Genomic DNA, 23,220 nt, shown 5'->3' with positions numbered 1-23,220 from the left:
GTTCTTGCAGTGTTGAGGTATGATCCTTTCATTCCTATTTTTTCTAGTGTTTTAATCATGAATAGATGCTGTGTTTTCTTAAATACTTTTTCTGCATCTATTGAGATAATTATGTGACTCTTGACTTTGAGTCTGTTGATGTGATGAATTATATTTATTGATTTCTGTGTGTTGAACCAACCTTGCATCCAAGGGAAAAACCCCACCTGGTCATGGTGCATTATTGTTTTAGTATATTTTTGTATGTGATTTACAGCTTTTTATTAAGAACTTTTATGTCTGCATTTATCAGGAATATTGGTCTGAAGTTTTCTTTCCATGATGTGTCTTTGTCTGATTTTGGTATCAAGGGTAATACATCGTCATAGAATGAGTTTGGAAGGATTCCCTCTTTTTCTATTTCATGGAGTAATTTGTAGGATTGGTGTTAGTTCTTCTTTTAAAGGTCTGGTAGAACTTGGCTGAGAATATTTTTGGTCCTGGTCCTTTCTTTGTTGGTAGGCTTTTGATGGTGTCTTCAGTTTCATTACTTGAAATTGATCTGTTTATATGTTCTATGTCCTCCTGATTTAATTTGGGTAGGACATGTATCTCTAGGAGTTTATTGATGTCTTCAAGATTTTCTATTTTATTGGAATGTAAATTTTCGAAGTAGTTTTGAATTGTTTGTAATTCAGTAGTGTCTGTTGTGATATTTCTTTTTCATCATGAATTTTAGTAATTTGAGTTTTTTCTCTCTTTCTCTTCATTAGCTTGGCTAAGGGTTTATCAATTTTATTTATTTTTTTCAAAGAACGAACTTTTTGTTTCATTGGTTATTTAAATTGTTTTTTGTTTATTTCTATTTCATTGATTTCTGCTCTGATTTTAATTATTTCCTGTCTTTGACTGCTTTTGGTGTTGATTTGTTCTTCTCCTAGGGCTTCGGGGTGTAATATTAGATTATTTATTTGATGACTTTCTGTTCTTTTAATAAATAAGCTCAATGCAATGAACTTTCCTCTTAGAACTAATTTTATAGTATCTTAGAGATTTTGATGTTATGTCGCTATTCTTATTTACCTCTAAGAATTTTTTTTTATTTAATCCTTGATCTTATCTCCAGGTGTTGAAGTAGCTTCTATTTTTTATTATATTATTGATTTCTAATTTCTTTCTATTATGATCTGATAGAATGCAAGGTATTAAGAGTTTCTTTGTGGCCTAAGATATGGTCTGTTTTAGAGAAGGATATTTGTTGCTGTTGAGAAGAAAGTATATTCAGGCATGATGGATGAAATATTCTGTGTCTTTTAAGTCTAAATGATTTATTGTATTTTTTAGTTCCTCACCTTCTTTATTTAGTTTTTGTATGGAGATTCTATCTGGTGATGAGAGAAGCATGTTAAGATCACCCAGTATTATTCTGTTGTGATCTGTTTGATTCTTGAAATTGAGAAGGGTTTGTTTGATATATGTAGGTGCTCCACTGTTTGGGGGAAAAATATGTACAGTTGTTATGTCTTGATATATAATTCCTTAAACAGTATGAAATGATGTTCTTGATCCATTCTGATTAACTTCTGTTTAAAGATCACTTTCCTGATAATTAGGATGAAAAGCCTTGCTTATTTAGATGATGCATGTGCATGATGTTTATCTTAAATTTGTGGATGTCTTTGCCTAAGAGCTGAGTCTCTTTGAGACAGCATGTGGTTAGGTCTTGTTTTTAATTCAGTCTGCCAGTCTATCTTTTGATTGATGAGTTTAGACCATTTACAGTCAACATTATTATTATTTTTAAATTAAAAATAAAAATATTAATAATAAAACTGAAATATACTAATCAAACATCTTAATAGTGATCAATGAAAAATAACTGGCTTCCAAAATGCTAGAAGTGAGGAGAAAAAAATGAATATGTATAGGTCTCCATGAGCCATTCAGGTCACAATTAAACAGAAAAGAAAAAAAAAATTTTAAATCTTGATCAAAAGTTAAAGAATTGCTTCCTTTGGAGTTCATATATTTCTCACCTTCCCTTCTCAGCAGTGTTAGTGTCTGGAGTGTGATGCCTGCTTCGCCCTCAGGGTGGGGTTGCTAGTATATAAGAGGAAATCCCATAGACAGAATCCTGGAGGGGGAGTTTAGGCTTAGGAAGTCTCTAGGTTGTTGTTGAGTGGTGACTGATATGAAGATTTTAAATCTGTGTACCACTAGGGCCCTGCATTTGCTGGTCCACACTGGAAGACTAGACCCGGGGAATCTCCCCTGGGTTCTCCTGGTGCAGTGGAGAAGCTAATTCTTAAGTCCACTCCATCACCTGCAGACTCCACATTTCCTCATGTCTTCAGTCCCCAAACTCAGTCTCTCACATCCCACCCCTACCTTTTCGAATTCCTGGCCAGGTGCTAGTTTCCACGATCAGTATTCTCCACTGTAAACCCCTCTCCACATTTGATTTTCTTCTGGTCAGTTAGGCACACTCTGAGTTGTGCAGTGGGTTACCAGGCTTGTATTTCAGGCTAAACTCAGGTTTGCCAGGAATTAACCTTTCCAGCTGCTAAGCTCCGCAACTTCAAAATGGTTCCTTTCCTATCTTCCACAGGCTGCTGGGAGAGAGGTGGTTTCTTTACTGCACAATGATGTTGTTCAGCAGCCTTTTGGTTTAGTCAGGCAATGTATTTGATCTCTGATCTCTCCATACTCAGACACACCTCAGGCATCCTAAAAACGTGGTTTCCTTTATTCCCTTTTCTTTCCATGTTGCTTATGGAGGTGTCTCCAGCTGTTGCAGCTGTGGTGGCACTGGGGATTTCTTCCTTATTTTATTACATCCAACCTCCTGGATCCCCAATCTACTTTGGGTGTCCAGAATTAAAGCCCAGTATAGTCTCCCTTTTAAAAATTCTTTGTCGCCCATCTTTCTAAGAAGTTGCCTGTTTTCCTGGTTTCACACCATGGAGCAGCCAGGAAAGTGTCCTAGCAACTCTGTCTCTTCTGCCATCTTGAAAAATGGATTAGCCTCATCATGTCTTTTACCTATTTTTTTCTGCTGGATTCCCAGTCTTCTTTTATGTAGCAGAAGTTATACATGCATTTTAGATTTTAATCATTAGTTTTTTGATGTAGTACTCTATTGCATTGATTTTAAGACGTTTTGGGTTTTTTCCCCTATTTTGAGATCTCTGAAGTAGGAATGAATTATCAGTTGCTGAGAGTCATTGATGAGTCATTGTTGGCTAGAGATATTGTGTTTGTCATTGCCTATGTACTGATGAACTTGGTCTTGGCTCTCCCTACTGTCAGTGCTACTATAAAGTCACATGCACTGCTGGTCAGTAAGGCAACGTATGGCTGGAGAAATAGCCTGACCACACTGAGCAGATGAAGAGAGGATGCTGTGACTAAAACATGGCTTGAATATCAGTTTGTCAGACTACCTGTTGCCTTTGGACAGTGACAACTTACTTTATAGAAACGTGTAATTTGATTGGGGGAAAGATGAAACTGTGAGACTGTTCCAGTAGGAAAATTTTAGCATCAAAACTTGAGAATGAAAGACAATAACAATAATAGGTAGTCTAGGGGTGCTTTAAAAATGCTAAAATACACTTGACAGCACAAGGAGGATATTGCTGAATACCCAGCATACTGATGATTCCGCAGAAGAGAAAGACAACTGGATAAAGAGGTTTAGGTATATTTTGATGTATCTATTATATTTTCCTTTCCGTAAGTATAAAAGCAGTATGACAAAGATCTGTATCTAAGAATGACTAATAAACCTTTTTGTTAAATATAAACTAAATAGGTCTACATGACAAAAATATATTCTTTCATTTTAATCGACATTGTTTTTCTTCCATAGTGATAGATAAAATATAATTGATGACCTCTTAGATTCAGTATAATATAATAAATCTCTATCACCTGTTACTTTGGTATCACGAAAACAAATTCCTTAATTTTGACTTGGTCAAATGCATCCAGTGTGGCATTGATTTGTTATTTGGAGGCTTTTATGTACTTAAAGAAGTCAATTCCAAAGTCACAAGATATTTTTAAAAAGCTAACAGGATCTTTTTAAAAATATTTTTCACGTTCTTGTACTGGTAGTTTAACTTTGCCCAAATAGAGAAATTTATGTGTAACCTAGTAATTTGTGGGGCACCTGCTCTCATTTTCAAGTATTTTTATGTATACAATTTCCTGCATTCCGTGTTCTTATGTCTCTTTGCCTATCAGCACCAGTGCCAAATCTAGCACTACCAGGGTCTGAAATATTTACTGCTTCTTTGTGTAAAGTACTTTCTTCCCCTTTTCTTTTTGGGCATTACTGGGTATTCTACCCAGGGCATCGTACATGCTAGATAAGTACTCTACCACTGAGCTATACTCTTGGCCGTTTTTAAATTTTATTTTGAGACAGAATTTCACTAAGGATCTTATGTTTTATTATAAGACAGCATCCTGCCTGGCCTCAAACTTGAAATCCTCCTGCCTCTGGTGGGATTACTGATATGTGCCACCTTCTTCCTTCTGAGTTTAGTTTACTTATCTTATCCTTCCATGTAATTTTGAAGTTTGTAGAGATAATAGTTTTTGCCTCATAATACAGTATGGCCTTTAATAATATGATGAGCAATAAAAAAAATCAAGCATTCTTGTTTTGTTCCTGTTGTTGCAGAATATTTCTCCATTAATTTCCACTTAATATTTATAGATCTGGGGTATATATTATCTTCTCAGTTTGAGAACATACTTTTCTGATCTTAGTTTTCTAAGAATTTTAATTTTTAAATAAATATTGGATTTTATCAAATATCATTTCTGTCTCTATTAAGAGCATTCATAATTTTCTTTATTTCATTATATATCATGTATTTTTCTCAAATTGAATGATGCTTCCTGATATTTAACTTTCTTCTACATCTTTTAGATTCACACTGTTCTTTTTCTGATACAGTTGAACTCACAAAATACACATTTTTAACGTTTTCTAGTACTAATTCACAGTCAGTTTTCCAAAACCTTTAGAGTGGAGAATTCAGAATTATTTAGGTTTTGAAATATAATGAAGTACTTATTCCTTATTAGAGAACCACTTTTTCGTGAAGCCTGGGGCAGCATCCCGTGTGAATATTTGCACTCAGTGGAATAAGTAAAAGCAATAAATAGTTCATCATCAGTTTAGGACAGGTTTTAGTGCCAAATGAATTTGTGGCAAACTTTAAAAACTCCTGTATCTGTGTTGAGGGCTATAAATTCCCTTACAAATACTATTAACCTATATTTTTAATATATGTGTTATTCAGATCTAAGTATTTTCTAATTTTCATTCTGATATTTTCCTTTAACCAAAGCATAAGTGTTTTCCCTGAACTTTGTTCTTCTCAGTAATTTATAATTTATTGACTATGATCATAAAGTGTTGTGGATGATATCCTTTCTGAATGAGACTAGTGCTCTTGTTGAGATTTACTTTTGTCTTTATTGAGAGTTTGTGCAAATGTTAAAGTTATATTGTGTGTTACATATGCAGATCTTTATCTTGTGGGTTTGAAAGTATGTTGCTAGGTGTCTTAGGGCTCAGTATTTTTTAGTGGTTTTGAATGTTCCTTTTGTCGTCTTGTAGCAGCTTTCCTCATTTTTCTAATAATACTTTTTATCTTAAAGTCTGTCTGATAGCACTGTAGCTATACCAGCTTAGTTTTAACAAGTAATTAATAATTTAGTTAATAAGTAATTAATAATTATCATTCTCTCTTTTGTTTTCAACTTTACTCTTGTTTATTTTGTACATAATTGGGTTTTAAAAGCCCAATCAGTATCTTCGTCTTTTTTTCAACAATTTCGTTATAGATGGACACAGTAACTTTATTTTGTTTATTTTTATGTGGTGCCAAGAATCAAACCCACTGCCTTACTTGTGCTAGGCAAGTGCTCTACCACTGAGATACAACCCCAGTCCAGTATCTTCATCTTTTAACTGAGGGGTTTGAATACATTTATTGTGATTACTAAGTTATTTGTATAATAAATATTAATACTGCTGAAATATGAGATAATTCATAATTTTCCTAGTAAAATTTAAGGTATTTTTTTGGCCACTTTGATATGTAAAATTAAATGGATATATAAGAAATAGCCAGAAATAATCTATCTAATTTAATCATACATATATTAAATCTCTTTGTACAAATAGTATTATTTGAAAATATTGCAATTCCCCTTACTTCATGCAGTAATCTTATTCTGATTCTTTACAGACAGCTTGGATACCATATTTATCATTTTAATCACTTCAAAAATTAATTTTCAAGATGTCATTTTCACCTTCATTAATACTTGAGATCCATAATTTCTTAAATCTGTGTATTTTGCAGTATTTTACCCAAGTCTCAAATATTTATTCACTGTCACTCCTATACTTGACCCCTGTGGTAAAGTTTTTTGTTGTCTTTTTGTTTTAAAGGTTTATTTACTTGGTTGTGTAATACTTTCATTATGAAATCTTATTCCAAGGAATATATAATTTGGGTGGGAATTTATGCTATATTTATGTCAAATTATTTTACCTCTGTCTAAGAGAGAGGCAGAGAGAAGGAAAGAGGGAGGTAGAAAGAAGAAATTTGTTTCTTTTGACTACCTAAAAGTAGAATTGATAGAGATCATTTCTGGCAGTAGTTAGAATTCAGTTCTGCTCCTTATAATAGGAAATACAAACTTTCCTGGTTTGAATAAAATAGTTGTTAATTTCCCTTTGCCTACAGGTGAAGGGAGGGGACAGCTGCACAAATGTTCAGGGACCCAGGTTCCCATTCTGCTATTGTACTCTTGAGGTGTTGTGTGACTTCTATTGATAAGTCACCTAAGACAGAATGGTAAGCAGATCAAATTAGGTTACGTACATGTGCAAATACAATGCATTGACTCCCTCTGGCATATACAATTATAAGTCACCAATGAAATTTTTAAAAAATAAAAGTAGTTTTGGACTAGAAACAAGTTAGAGAACAGCCAATCTTGTTATTCTAGTTTAATTTAAAATCCTAAAAAAAAAAAAAAAAAAAAAAAAAAAAGAAAAGAGGTCCTCTTTCTGCTTTGCTTTGTCAGGTTGGTTAAGGCAGCACTGGCCACACCTAGTTGCGGGAACAACTGGAAAATGCCTCTGCTGTTCCAGGTGGCAGGGTAGAAATAAGAGAATACATGTTAGATTGGCAGCTCTTGATCTCTGCTGCTCGTGTTGCCCAAATAGCTGATGTAATTGCAGAAGTGCCGGGTAATGTGAGAGACTGAGGGCTCACCTATGTGGCTCTCTGTTACTGCAGGGATAAAAATTGGAGCAGATGACTTGTAGATTCTACTTTGAGCATCATCTTTCTTAAATACCATGCTTTTACTGGTTTCATTTCTTTTTCCCCCTTGCATTCTGTTTTCCTGATCTCATTTTCTCAACTCACTTTTCTTCATTTCTTTCTTAACCCTCATATTTAACATAAGCATTTTCTGTCTAACTTTTAATCAGAATTTCTCATCTTACTGAACAGGACTGGGACTTTCTCCACTCTCTACCTCGGTTATTCCCAATTCTTCAGTTCCCCCAGTTTACACCCTCCTGGATTATTATTTTTGTGAAATACCACTTCTTACCTTTACCTGTTACCAGTTTCTTTGCTACTCTGTATTTATTGCTTTATCTATCCAACTTCTTTGGACTTAAAATGTTTTTTTCCTAAAATATATTCTCTGTTAGATCCCTCAGTAGGGGTTTGTAGAAGATAATCTCATCTCTTACTGAAAAATGTTTTCATTTTACCTTTTTGAGTAACAGAGAGAAATAAGTTCTAGATGGGTATTTTCCCTACAGCCCTTGGAAAATTTCACCATCACGTTTTTGTCACTATTTTGGTGAGGCTAATGTCAGTCTAATTGGTGCCCATCTTTTGTTTTTCCTAGTGGCTTTTACAATTGTTCTCTTTATTGGTAGAATTCTGCTGTTTGACTATATGTGTCTTTCTATAATTTATTCTTACCCTGTTAAGGTTTTTCCTTTTCAGTCTGATTCCAGTCCTAAATGAATTCTGAGAACTTTTTAGCTGTTATCTATTTGAAATGTTATCTCTTCCCTTTTCCTTTTCTTCTCCATTGTTTTATTTGGAACATCTGCCTAATGTTTTTTTTTTTTTTTTTTTTTTAGTTGCCAGTGGACTTTATTGATTTATTTATATGAAAAACAAACCCAGTTCCTCACGCATGTGAGGCAAGCGCTGTACCACTGAGCCACAACCCAGCCTTGTGCCTAATGTTCTTTTAACCTTTTCTTGGTATCCTTCATGTCCAGTATGTGCAGATTGCTATTTTTTCATTTCTTTATATTTCTCAGCTCTTTCATTTTCCATAGTGTCTGGGTATTTAATCTGTATCTTAGATTTCTAATTTTATTGACACTTAATTTTTATTTCTGGAAGTTACATATGGTTATTTTACACATCTATCTGCCTGTCCTTTTGTTCACAGTGCCTCAATCTTTCCTTGTGTTTATGCTTTTGATCCTTAACGCCTTCTTGTTCTGACACCTCAAGTTCTCAGGTGCTCGCCCCTCTGTACTCTTTTGTCTGCTGACTCTTGCTCATGGGAGGGTTGTGATTGTGATTGGGAAGAGTTTTCTCTTCCTTCCTTTTAAGTCCTCTGAAACCTTGATTGTGAAGGTATCTTTGGTCTGACTTGCTTCTGCAAGGTACCGTGTAGGGTTTTAGCTCCAAGATTCCTGTGTCTAGTACCTTGTTTGACTTATTCCAGCTAGCCTGCATGGAGGACAGGTAGGAGACTTTAGTTTGCACTGGATGCTGATTTCCTTTCCTTTCCTTCTCTAAGCGCTAGACCAGAATACCAGCCCTACATCATGTCATGCTGCCCCCTGGCAGCTTAGGGCTATATAGTCTGGAGCTGTGGATGTACTTACTCTTGATATTTTATATTCTTTTTGTGTTACAGTGTTTATGGAATGACTTAAATTCTCAGAGTCAACAACCTCTAGTAAGGGTTTGTCTACTCAGGTGTTTCTGTTTGTCTTTTTGTGATGGCCAGCACCTCCACAATCAGGGAAGAGTTGGGGACACTCACAGAAGGCCCTGATAAGTAGGAAAGTAAATAACACTGGATTTGAAAGAAGCCCTCAAAGGCCCATGGAACAATGGAGATGTTTAGAGAGTATCTCTTATGGAGCATGCACTTCTATAATCACAGTTACCCTAAGAGAGAGATTCTCCCCCTAATTTAAAGGTGATGACCCTGATCATGGAGTCCAGGTGACATCCCAAGCATCCAGTGCTGTCAGCAGTCATAATGCAGATGGTGTCTATCTACAGTCCATTTTATTTTCACTGAGTCTTCTTGCCTTTGTATGGGTCAGTTTGCTTTTGTGAATTTACTTCAGACTGACTTTTCCTTCTCTGGTTTTCCAGTATTTTGTGTTATTTTTCTCATGAAATTACCAATTCTATTTGAGACAGGAGCCACAATTCTCAGTCTTTTCTAGCTTCAGTGCATTTTATAGAGTGACCCAGTTCACGGGCTAATACAGAAACAAAACTGAAATCAGAGTTTGCTGGCATGCATGGTCCTTTCTCTCACCCTGTGCAATGGCTGTGTCTCCTTTGTTCCATTATATTCTTGTTGTTCCCTTTAGTCAAAATAGGCTGGTTGTAATGAACATGGTCTCACAGTCCTTGAATAAATGGTTCATGACCTGTAGTTTGACCCTATATTTTTTGAAGCATGGCTTATACTTCAGTGTATTCAGGAGAGGGCTTACCAGGGGGTCCTCAAGTACCCATTCTCCCATCTTAGCCATGCTTGGATCAGTTTCCTAATTTGGGGGGAGATGGTAGGGTAAGGATGGGGAATCCCTATTATTTTTTTCATGACTTCTTATAGATATTGTTTATTTTTAAACATTAATCATAGCTTACTCTGCCTATTCTTGCTTTTGATCTTGATCATTTTATGTTTCCTGCCTATTTGTATAATTCCAGATATTTCTGAGATACTTTATTTAGCTACTTCTTTCTTAAGCAAAGTTTAAAACAAAGCAAAGATTTGCCATTTGCCCATCTCGGAATTCTAGCTCATTTTTCTTTTTTATTTAAGTAGTACATGGTAAGTTACTCAGAATAGAATTTATGGAAAGGTGTCTAGTTTTTACTTTCCTTTTACTCCTTAAAAATAAAAGAGAAGATTGGTATGCAAGTAGGGCAGAATGGCTACGCTACTCTGTTGTGCCTACCACTAGGGTAATATGTGACATGAATGTGTATTGAAGCGTATCACTTTTGTCTCTTTTTCCTAGCCCTCCAAGCCACAACATTGTGGTGAATGGGAAAGAATGTGTGAACTTTGCGTCCTTTAATTTTCTTGGATTGCTGGATAATCCTAGGGTTAAGGTGAGTAGCACATAATGCTGAAGTGTGCAGAGCTGTGGGTGCCTTAGAACATGCCATATCAGGCTCCTGTTCCCAAATGCCCCAGGACACATATAACATTACTGACTTAAGAAACAGAACATAAAATAAAAGGTAAGTGTGGACTATCAGAAGGGATGTGTAAGCATTTTCCATTACGCTTTGTTTGACAGACCCATAACCTGGATTTAGACAAAGGGAAGCGAGAATGTCTAATAGTGCCAGGTGCAGGGCACATGCCTGTAATCCCAGCGGCTTGGAGGCTGAGGCAGGAGGATCATGAGTTCAAAGTCAGCCTCAACAGTAGTGAGGCTCTGAGCAACTCAAGTGAGACCTTGTCTCCAATTAAAATATAAAATAAGGTTGGGTATGTGGCTCAGTGGTTGAGTGCCCCTTTGTTCAATCAGCAGTACCAAAAAAAAAAAAAAAAAAAAAAGAATGTCTCATAGAGCTTAGTGTGGGTGACAGCGAAGTACCAAGTAAACCAGACTTGAATTAGTCAGAAAGGTGCTAGGGATTTATTCCCAATATTGGGATTGTGAAGTAGCAAACATTTTTCAGGAAAGACTTATATCCACAATGTAAAAAATATAAAGGCATTTGGTTAACCAGGTTTTGAGAGTCAAGCTAATATAACTGTCCATGTTTTAAGTCATACACCTGAGTCTTCACACGTGTAGTTTTCTTACATCCTATTAGAGTTGTCTTAGTCCTGGGCTGGGGTTGTGGCTAGTGGTAGAGCACTTGCCTAGCATGTATGAGGCACTGGTTTCAATTCTCAGTGTCGCATATAAATAAAATTAAAATAAAAAGAATTATCTTAGTTCTAAGAAAGGAAGAGAAGTAGAGGAAGGATAAGGAACTGTGTGGGTTAAAGAATAAAAAGCATGAAAATGTTGATTTTTATACTTTTAGATAAATTATTAAAATATAAATTTTTCCTAAAATATAGGCAGCAGCTTTAGCATCTCTTAAGAAGTATGGAGTGGGAACCTGTGGCCCTAGAGGATTTTATGGCACTTTTGGTAAGTTGTTGTGATACTCTTGTTTTTAACACTTCTACTTTTAAGATTGATTTCAGAGCTCATTGGAATATATGATCAGTTTGGGTGTTAAGCTGACATGCGCAATATCTTACCTAACTTTCATTTTGTGGTTTGGAAGCATTGTTGGGAAGTGCACTGATCTGGGATTGAAAGTAACCTGTGGAAAAGAGCTGTGGGTGCCTTAGAACATGCCATATCGGGCTCCTGTTCCCAAATGCCCCAAGACACAGCAGTGTGGAGAATACTGTTTGCATTATGCATGCCAGCTGTTAGGAGAAGACCCATTTGCAGGTGGTGCTGTTCTCATAGTTGTCCAAGAACCCAGGTCTTCCCCATCTCTTTGCTCTAGTGTCTGAGGATATTGGCCTGGTCTTTGTGGTGGACACAAGTCACAGTATGGGGGAATAGAAGTGCAGGGTAGCTCTGAAGGAGAGGTGGCTTTGCACATCATTTCTACCCACTGTCCTCTGGTGACCACTAACTCCAGGCCATACCTAGCCACAAAGGGGGCTGGGAAAGAGCCCGAACTGGAAAAGAGCCCTAGCTGGGCACCATGTTCCAGGAAGAAAGGCAACAACAGATTTGCTGGTGGAGTTACAAGCTTTTTTCTTTCTGGAATGAAAGTTCTTTGACTTCTTTGTGTGATTATGACCCGAGGCAGGCTAATTAAATATTTGGGTAAGTGTATAACAAATGTCATGAGCTCCCTAACTTAGTCTTTAAGAAAGATCTTGGCATTTTATGGCTATTTTTATTAAGTGTATGTTGGTCTTTTCTTCTGAAAACGTCGTTAAATAACTGTTCAAATGACTGTATTGCTGAAAATAGCATTCTGGCTTACCCAGTATCCAAGTGTGGGGTAAGTAGATCAAGGGAGACATCGTCTGTCTCCTACCCTTATTTGCATTTCTGGATCTTTCTGTTTATTTTGTTTTTAGTTTTAACAGTTAACTTGATTTAATGTAAGGGAACATCTTTCTTTATTCCTTGTTTGGTGGTTACATAATTTATTTCGAAAACAGAGTAATGTCCAAGAATCCTGCATCTTAATGGATCTTGAAAATCTTGCTTTTATCATCCCTCCCAACTACTCAGAAGAAGAGGAGAAATCCCAGAGAAGTTAAGCATCTTCCTCTCAGTCACACAGCTCATTAATTCAATCCTAAAATTAGACCCAGTGTCCTGACTCCCAGTCTTAATGGCAACATCAAAGGACTGAGTTTAGATCAGAGCCTCCCACTTTCTTCTAGTCTTAAGACAAACACTCGTTGTTTGCTTGGTTTTTATTGGTAGGGAATTATTTCCTTAACAAAGTACTAGAAAACTAGAAAAGGCAATTTTTTATGAGGTTGTTGGTTGTCAACTGATTAATGAGGCTTTCTTTCTCTGACTATTTGCTGGGATAAAGAAATTGCTTTCTTAAAAGCCTCTCTTTATAGTGGATTTTATTTGCATGTGTAGCCTTGACCTCTTCTTAGAAGATAATCTGGGAAGACAAATTTATTGCCAAATCAAATTGTGAAGGGAAAAAAAGTTTTAAATCTTCAAAACCAGTTTCCCAAAGCTATCAAATACATTGTTAAAATAGCCTAGTTAACTTTCCATTTGGATCACTTGCATAAGAGTATGCTGGGGGCTTTTAAACATCAAGTCCTTAGATTAATAGCTGTTAAATTAATTTTCTTGACCGGGTAATTCAGTACAGGATGTAAACATCAAAACAGAAGACAGAAGTAGACAAGAGAAGCCTTTTAACCTCTGCCCTGTCCTCCCTATCACCATTCCATCCCCTCGAAAAAACAAGCTTCCATTACTAGTTTTTTAATTTTGCCAGAGATTTTGTGTTTCAGAATATGTTTTGCAGAATATGAAAACTTCTTTTATACATATGTGTTTCCCCCATTTTTGGAAAAATTGTTGTACACAGTATTTATTGTTCTCTTCCTTGATATTGAAATTGATATATTTTTGCTTGTTTTGTTTTTTGTGGTGCTAGAAATGGAACTAAGGACCTTGCACAAGCTATACAAACACTCTACCACTGGAATCCAGTCCCCAAATTAATGGGTTTTAAATTTAAATTGGATTTGATCTTTCAGGTATCTGAATGAGCCACCCCAGGCAACTGTGAATACAGTTGCTTATTGAGTCCTCTGTAAGCTATTTTATTGGTCACTGATTCATCCTAATTCTAAAATTATAGTTGAAGGTTCGAAGAGACTTTGGGATCTGGACCAAAGTTGCAAGTTAATTTGCAGTGGGACAGTTTTATAATGAGACAGGTGGAAGTAATCTGTCGTGTTTTCTGAGTGTGTTGTCCTTCAGACAACTTATTTCTTTTCTTCTTAATAGTTGCACAGTTCTCTTGTTATCTTTTTCCTTTCTATATATAAAATGCCCATATTTGTACTTTTTTGTTTCCAGCATGACTTTTTCTGTTTTTCCTTATTCTGGAAGTAATCATTTAAATATTTCTAGTTTTATTAATGCACCTTAAATTTTTAACATTTAGCAATATCACAAACTATTTCTGGTCATCTCAATCTAAATTTTAAATCTCTGAAATGCACTGTATAATTTAGTTATTCTAAATATTTAGGGCACATTTGCTCTTTGCACTGAGCACAGAAGCAGTTATGAGGGACCCCTTTCCCTCTTGTAGTCTTATGTGTATCCCTAAAGAGTTTAGTTCAAGGCTTAGGATCTCTTTTTCCCAGGGCCCCCAAAAGATAGCTTTTAACTTTGTCTTCTTTGTGTTCTTCTCTAGAGTTATCATATTCAGGGATCTGTTTTCCAAATCCATTCCCTCTTTTAGTTCTCTTTCTCTCTCTCTCTCTCTTTTTTTTTTTTCCAATTTTTCAGATCCTGAACACAAATCATTTGTGGTACAAGTAAATCTCCTTAATATTCCCTTTTTACTATTTTTACAGTAGCATATAAGCCAGATGGTTAATACAAAAAAAAAAAAAAAGGAAATATAGCAATGATTGAGTTAAAATTTTATGTCATTTTTTTTAGGTTAAATCTTCTCCTGCCTCCCAGGTGCATGGCAGGTAGAGCTAAACAAGTTCTCACAATGGTGACCAGAATGTCTCCTCACCGACTTCTGAGGAAGTTAAGGAGCCTTCTCTTCCTCCGAGGCTATCTGATCTCTGTGCACCCATGAGGGTGTCTTCTGAAGAACACTTTTTTTCTTTGTTTTGCTTTTAATATACTTAAACCTATATTTACCTGTGATTTTTCTCCCTGGTACCCTGGGATCTGTTTTACATATGTAATTCCTGCATGGCTCTTTGGCTTCACCAAATGGAAAGACAGTTGTGTGGTAAGGGTTTCTTGGTGAGAGATGATGGCATTTAATTCTGTTTGGAGCCATTAGTAAACAGTTGTTCATTTGGGTGTTTTTTGAAAACATCTTCTTTCTTTGTGTTAGTCTACTTAACTTTCATTTCATATTTTAGTGGGAAGAACATTAGACATAAAATTCCTAGATGTGCCACTTTTCTCCTGCCAGTCCTAGGGTGTGGTTGGCTCAGGTGGGAATATCTCTTCTTGCATAGCTTTTAAAAGTTTGGTAGGATTCTCATGTGAAAACATTTTGAAAAACATCCTGTGCTAGAGTTATGTTCTAATGAATACATAAGTCTTATTATTTTTACTTTCAGAAAAACTTGTGTATCTAGGACTTTTTCAAAAGAGTAGTATAAATGCAAAAATATGAAGCTCTTAGAGAAAAACATAGTAGGTAAAATGTTTCTAAAATGTGACAAAGTTTACTATTTTTTGGTCTTTCCTCAAGAAAACAGTGCAGAAGGCTATCACATGATTTCATTTTAAGTAAGAAGCTAAACAAGTAGTTCTTAGAAGAAGAGACTGTAATTATTAGAAATTCAGATAATTAAGATAGCAAACTGTAACCGGGTTTTCCCTTTTAAAAGAAAACCTTTTCTTCTCCAGGTACCGTTTTAATTGAGCAGTCTTACATAGCATCCTGCTTGTTCCATTCCAGGCACTGTTCTTTATTGGCATTAACCCATGTGAATCTAACATCCCTTTGAGGAAGGGCTAGCTATTATCCCATATGGCTGAGGCACTGAGAGGCACAGCGCAGTTTTAGGTTTTCCCAGATGCACACCAGGTGACGGGGGACCCCAAGGCCTGTCTGTAATCTGAACTTCATGGTGGCCTTGGCTGCCAGAGCCTCTGATCTGGGAGCTAGACATGAAGATAAGCCAGTGTGAGAAAATGGGCCCAGTGCTCTGAGTCTTGTAGAGACTCTCTGGAGCACCTTCTGCAGTGGTATCTGCTGCTGTGACTTTGAGAATGCAGTGCTTGAGTTTTGTTCCATCCAGAGCTGAAGTATCAATTGCTGAAATGCATTTGTTCACAGAAGACATGAACATCAGAAGTCAAAGAATAGCTCCCTGACGGTTTTCCTCCTTGCTGACTCCCCTCCCTTGGGTTGAGAGTTTCTTCATTGTACAAAGTAGCATCAAGAGAAACTAGTTCTGCAGTCACCCTGTCACAGAACCTGCTCTGCAAGGCCAGTATCTGCCAAACCCAGAATCTTTAGATAAAAGGAAAGCCCAGTCTTTCTGAAACTTTTGTACTTAGGTGTTGATTTATAGTTTGAAGGTTTTTCTTGCTACCTTACAGCACCTGTATATAAACAGTTAGGAGTGCAGGTAATGATGGGGTAGTCCTAACATGCCAGTTTTCATCCACTCACTTGCTCACTCTGAAGCCCTGAAACAAAACGATGTTCAGTTTTACAGTCTCATCTCTCATCAGTCAGGAGTCATTTAGAGCTAAGAAGTCTATAGAATGATTTAAAATAAAATCCCTTTTATAGTTAGCAAAAACAAGGTGTCTGTGTCCATAGCATGATTTTCTTTTTTGAAATTGGGATGTCTAATGAAAGCAGTCCACCATGTCCTGGGCAGCCCATCTGCTGACTACTTGGGGAGGTTTGTGGTAGATTCTCCCAATCAGAGGCACTATAATTGAAGGAGGCCTCTTCCTTGGGGTCTTCTTGGTGGCAAAGTGAGAAGTGGCTGGGAGGTAACACTAGGATGTGAGGGATGACCTCCCTGAGATTAACCCTTACTCATTTGCTTGGACTCTTCAGTTTTCAACTACTCTTCGCTCTCCAGCCAGGTTTTGCCTGAAACCTTTCACTAAATAACATCTCTCTTAGAAGGTGCCTTGGACTTGGTGTAATGTCACAATATCCCCTACTTGGCTCAACTGGGATCTAGTCCACTAAACTTAGTGTTATTGTAAAATCCCACGTTTGTTTAATGTTGACATAAGGAAAAGTATCCAGTCTGAAGATAACTCTATTGGTAATGGAAATTGAATATTTCATGTGTTTCTTTCATGACTCTAGATTCCATTTGTATAAGTTGAAATGAAATGAAGAGAAGCATGCTTTATGTTTAATCATGACTTGACTGGAATGTGACTTCATTTTTACAGTTCTGTAACATCCTTTTAAGAAGTCTAGAACTAGAGTGGGCCCTGCCAGCTATCCGCACTCTCTACCACTTGGAAACGTCCCTCACGTGGAAATGTCTTGGCCCCTGCTGTTGTCCCTAGTTCAGACTTCCCCTCAGGGAACATACCACAGCTTCTTCTTCCACCATCTCAAAAATCTGTCTCTGCTATCTCTTATCATCACCCGCTCCTTTCTCCCTCAGAGCTGGCAGGACCCAGCTTCTTCCTTCCTGTGTCAGAAGTGCTTCTTGCACAGAGCAAATGGGAAAACTGTGATCTAGTCCTCCAGATGTGGGTCCTGCTGCAGTTAAAAGAGCAAAAGGAATGTTTAAAAATTCATTTCTCTCCTTGATAATGTCTCATTGTAAAACTACTTTGAAGTTCTAAGGATCAAAGGCAGTTGGTAGACTGTTCACTCTAAGCATTGCTGTCCTTCATCCCAGGACATGAAGCCTCATGGCACAGCTGTAAGGAACCCTGATTTAAGAGGGAAATAAAAACAGGTCAGTTTAATAATTATAAATTATCTAATCATTACATCAGCATTCTTCATAAGCTACTTCTGTGGAGGTATCCTGTTTCTTTAGGTATTATAAACTTGAATTTCCCGGTATACTCTTAAGAAATTCAGACAGAAGCCCAATCCTACAAAGAGATGGCAGATGCCACAAAGAATACTAACACAGATTGTGAAAGACATCGTCACTGAATTGCTAATACATGTTACCATCTCCTGCAGAGTTTACAGGTCCTTTCTCTAAAACGCAAAAAGACGGTATATTAACGTGGCCTCAGTGTTTTTGCTCCAGGAAGTTAAAGTAGATAGTCAGTGGATCTGGAATTCCTACAGTAGAGTGAAATAAAAGCAAAATTGCCTCTGTCACACATTTATAGATAGGAAGGTAGTTGATGTTAATTTCGTGTTTTTCAGAAGTGCTTCTAGCCTAGAATTATTTTAATATATCTTTTATAGTTTATTATTTAAAAAATAGATTTTATCCATAAGGTGAAAGTGTTAATAATTAAGCTATTATGTTCCTTTCTTTATTTTTTAGTGTAAAGGAAGAATCAATCATTATAAGACAGTTTTAACTTATTCAACTTTTTTGTTGAAATAGATGTTCATTTGGATTTGGAAGAGCGCCTGGCAAAATTTATGAAGACTGAAGAAGCCATTATATATTCATATGGATTTTCCACCATAGCCAGTGCGATTCCTGCTTACTCTAAGAGAGGAGACATTGTATTTGTGTAAGTCAGCTTTACTTGTACTTCCAGTCAGAATTTGAAATGTTGACCATCTCAGAGAATTCTTCCATTGGAAGTTTTCTACATACTGTAATAGGAAGTTTTCTTTTTATTTGTAAAGAAATATACAAAGGGTATGAGACATTTACTCAAGGATGCTTGAAGGTTTCAGTTGTCATCTGCTATTGAGATTTTATTTATTTACATTTAGATGAGGCATACCACCTGCCCTCCCTGTTCAGTTCTGTGGCCTTGTGGTGCCTCCTGAGTCCATGTCATGGTCTCACACTGCTCATTCTGCCTGGCAGTCACTTCTCATCACCCATCCATCCCAAACTCAGATCTCTGCTAATCTCGCTTTAGAGTTTATTTAAGGACACAGGAGCCATAAATTGAAAATGTCCTTACTGCCCACAGCAGATCCTGGATGCATGATACTGCTGTCACTAGAAATGCAAAGGCTGGCAAGGAGAAGATGTGAACTACCTTTTCAGGCTTTTTTTTTTTTTTTTTCTCCTTTTAACCATTTCTCCCCAGATATTTGAGCTGTAGCCTCCTCATTAGCCTTACACACTGGTTTCCTCTCCCCTCAAGTTCTTTGTACATGCAGTCCCCATGCCTGGAATACTGTTCCCTCCTCTTGTCATCAATTTATTTCCTGCTCATTATATTTATAATATCTGCTCTGCTGGGAAGCCTTGCTCAACTTCTCAGAGCAGGTCAAAACCCCTGCCAGAAAGAATTTGATATCCTTATGAATCAATGCACTGACATTCCCACTGCCTGTCCTTCATTCCCCTCAAGCATGAAGAGACATTCTCTCTCCACTCTTCTTTTCTAGTTCTTATAACAGTTAATAATTTTATATCTTTGATTATTTTCTTCTGTTTCTTGCTGAAAGCCCATTGCTTAGGATCACATTTATCATTTAATAGTATTCATTTAAATATTAGTTCAGTAAATCAATGAACAAAAAAAAGAGGGGTCCGAGTACTTGAATGCTGGAGCCTGGCCTGCCTGGACCCTGCACTGTCCTGTTACCTGCCACTCACCACTGGAGGTGCTGCTTGTGCAGTGGCAGAACCTTCCACTGCACCCGCTACAGAGCTGAGTCTCCCTAGGGATTTTCAAGGTATATGTGACCCAATCCTCACCAGAACCCTTCAGTAATCTGGAGCACTGAGGAAGGCTTAGTTGGGCATTTTAATTAAAATTAAATACTGTGAAAGACTCACCACTAACTTGAAAGCCATTGATTTAAACAGTGTTTCTTTGTTTTCCATAAAAGCAGAGTTAGAGATAACTGCAATGTCATCATCTATTTACCACTTATTCAAGGACCCACTATTAATTCGTTTTTGAGTTTAAGTCCAGAAGAAGTGAACTTGTAGCTACCTTTATCAGATTCAATAAATACTATGTTTTGAGTTTTAGCTGGTGGGAAACCTAAGCTACATATCCTTCCATGCACTATACCTAGTGTCTTTTTTGCTTCCCGGGAATCATTAGACAGTTTATTTTCTTCTACATGATCTATTTTTGACTGATTCATAAAAATATAAATTGTCCATATTGATTGGGTAGTGTGATATCTCAGTACGTGTATACATTATGTACTATCTAAATCAATTTAAACTTCTATCCCCTCAAGCTCTTATGGTTTCTTTATGGTAAAGACTTAATGTGCTTTCTTCTAGCTATTGTTTTGAAATATACTGTGCATAATTACTGTCTATAATCACACCAGAACTTCTTGCTCCTATCTAACTGTAACTTAGTATCCATTGACCAAACTTTCCCCTTCTCTCCCTCCCTGCTGTTCTTTCTGTCATCTTACAGTTGCCATTCTACTCTGAATTTCCCATTCCCGATGTTTTTAGATTCCACATAAGAGTGAAATCATATAGTATTTGTCTTTCTCTGCCTGGTTCATTTAACGTAGTTATCTTCATTTCCATCCAGATTGCCACAAATGACAGGATTTCATTTTTTTATGGCTGAATAGTACTTCATTTTCTATGTGACACATTTCTTTTCTTTCTTTTTCTTTCCTTTTATAGTACTAAGGGTCAAACCCATACTAGGCAAGTACTTTGCTACTGAACTGCACACAAGCCCTTTTTAATTTTTATTTTCAGATAGTTACCCACACTTATATTATACTTTCGATCTTCCTGCCTCGGCCTACCAAGAAGGTAGAATCACAAGCATGTGCCACCATACCCAACTGTACCACATTTTAAAAATCCATTTATCAGCTGATGGATATTTAGGTTGTTTCTATCTCTTAGCTATTGTAAATTATGCTGTAGTAGACATGGGAGTGCAGGTGTCTCTTCAACAGACTGATTTCATTTCCCTTGGTTAAATAACCAGGAGTGGGATTTGCTGGATCAGGTATGTTTTTAGTTATTGGAGGGGGGTGGCGGTGGGGGGGGGGTGGGAATTGAACTCAGGGCACTCAGCCACTGAGCCATATCCCCAGCCTTATTTTGTATTTTATTGAGAGACAGGGTCTTGCTGAGTTGCTTAGCACCTTGTGGTTGCTGAAGCTGGATTTGAACTCAGGATCCTTCAGCCTCCTGAGCTGCTGGGATTACAGGCATGTACTGCCATGCCCAGCTGTTTTTAGGTTTTTGAGGAAACACATGTATTTTCTCCCATTCTGTAGGTTGTCGCTTTACTTTTCTTGTTTTCCTTTGCTGTACAGAAGCTTCTAGTTTGATGTGATCCTGTTTGACTATTGCGTATGTTTTCTGTGCTTTTGAGGCCTTTTCTAAAAACTTGTTTAACCATTCAGATATCCTAAAGCATATTCCCTGTTTTGTTCTAATAGTTTCACAGTTTCTGGTCTTTAAATCCTTAATCCATTATAAGTTGGTTTTTGTAACTGGTGAGAGATGGAGTTTCACTTTATTCTTCTGCATGTGGATATGCACTTTTTCCTAGCACCATTCATTGAAAAGACTATCTTTTCTCTGGCGCGTGTTTGCCCAAAATCATTTGACCCTAGAAACGGGTTGTTTACTTACAGCCTCTCCGTTGTGTTCCACTAGTCTAATATATCTGCTTATACACCAGATACAATGCTATTTTAGTTACTGTAGGTTTATATTACATTTTGAAGTTAAATAGTATGGTTCTTCCTGCTTTGTTCTTTTGCTCAAGATGGCTTTTTCCATTTGGGGATTTTTGTGGTTCCATATAAATATTTTTTTCTTGTCTTTGAAGAATGTCTTTGTTTTTTAGGGATTGCAATGAATCTGTAGATGATTTTAGATTGCATATCTAAATAATACTGATTTTTTTTTCAGTCCTTGAAAATAGGATGTCTTTCTACTTTCTGGTATCCTCTTTAATTTCATTCACCACTGTTTTATAGTTTTCCTTGTAAAGATCTTTCATCTCTTTGGTTGTTTTGTCTGTGATTTTTGAGTCTTATCCTTTTTTATTTATTTATTTATTTTTAGTTTTCGGTGGACACAACATCTTTCTTTGTATGTGGTGCTGAGGATCGAACCCAGGCCGCACGCATGCCAGACGAGCGCGCTACTGCTTGAGCCACATCCCCAGCCCAGAGTCTTATCCTTTTTTTAGCTAAGGGTTTGTCTATCTTTTCAAAGAGCCACCTATGTGTTTAATTGATTGATTGTGTGTGTGTGTGTGTGTGTGTGTGTGTGTGTGTGTATGTGTGTTCTTCACATGTGTGTTTTTCTAGTTTCTTGAGCCATAAGGACCTGCACAGTCTAAAGGACATACCAAGACTTCAGTGTGTCTTTTCATTTGCACAAGTCTATATCACCAATCAGCATGTCCTTTTCTACCTGGTGCTTAGGCAAATCTGGAGTGCCATCTGTGAGCACTGGCCCAGCAGTAGCTGTACTACCCAAGATTGAGGAAGGAGTGGTAAAGACAGTTCTTCAGATACCAAGGCTAACACTTGAACTGGATCACACCAAAGTCTCACAGCTTCAGGGACATATGCAGTCCGGGAGCATGGGGAATGTGCCTCAGGCCCACTTCAGTCCTGGCAGTGATGCAGGCCAAAACTTTGGCCTATCCCACTGGCACATGGGTCTCCACCTGAGGCAGAGGTGTGTCTCAGTCACTCATCTTCGAGCTCTGGCTTGTGAATGAGGTCTTTGGTTTCTACCCAGCATTGAGTCTTAACATGGCAGGCCTGGCACTCCCACTTCAAAACATTCCTATGCCAGCTTTCATGCCCTATTCCTCAAAGGGCAGAGTCTTGCTCTAAGCCTGCCACCCCAACGTGGAGGAGGGGTGGCAGAGGCAGTCTCTGTGCAGCCTGGCTAATGCAGGTCCATAGGTTCAGTTCAGAGGTTTTCCCTGGTGGTAAGGGTAATGGGACTCTTTCTGGTACCAGGTTTCATCATGGTGGGCCTGGTATCTGTGTTTCAAGTCTAAGGCCTAAACTTAATTCCCTGTCTCTCCCCCATGCAGGAAGTTTCTCTCTGCTTGGAGTTAGGGAAGGGGTGATTCTCTAGTAACTCCTTCCTTCCTGCTTTCTTCAGTGTCTTTTCATTTTGTTACACTAAAAGCAAGCCCTGTAGTCTCTCGCTTACCTGGCTTCCGTAGTTCTTGGTGGTAATAGTTTAGTTTATGAATAACTGGTAAATTCAGAATCTGGGGAGACAATTGCTGGAAGATCTTACTCAGAGGATCTTGCCATGTTGTTCGGCCTCCAATTCTGCATAATTTTAAATATAATACTTTTGCCTGAAATTCAGTTGAATGCAGGGATGCTAAAGGTAAAAATGTTGTTTGATAAATTGGTCTTGACAAATCCATCAGGCACAGTGCTTCATTTCCTTTCAGTGAATGGTGATGATGTTTCACACACAGAAAATTTCAGCACAAAGTTTATTCAGGAACTTAAGTCTGTTCCTTCAATCTGTTGTCTGTGTTCACTTATTTATTTCATATTCATGTTTTTAAATTAACTAAAATATTGAGGTCATTGCAGG

General features: G+C 37.2%; 1 pseudogene across 1 annotated transcript in view; it reads left to right on the top strand.

Annotated features, from left to right (window-relative positions):
- LOC308648832 (serine palmitoyltransferase 1-like) overlaps positions 1-23,220 on the top strand; it is a 42,389-nt pseudogene that overhangs the window by 6,122 nt on the left and 13,047 nt on the right. Inside the window, exons 4-6 of the transcript in view lie at positions 10,334-10,427; positions 11,398-11,470; positions 18,106-18,238. The product of the transcript in view is annotated as a serine palmitoyltransferase 1-like (transcript). The remainder of the gene's footprint in view (positions 1-10,333; positions 10,428-11,397; positions 11,471-18,105; positions 18,239-23,220) is intronic.

The sequence above is a fragment of the Spermophilus citellus genome (genome assembly GCF_964194105.1).
Source record: "Spermophilus citellus genome assembly, chromosome: 5".
Classification (NCBI taxonomy): domain Eukaryota; kingdom Metazoa; phylum Chordata; class Mammalia; order Rodentia; family Sciuridae; genus Spermophilus; species Spermophilus citellus.
This window is presented reverse-complemented; position numbering and strand designations above follow the sequence as displayed.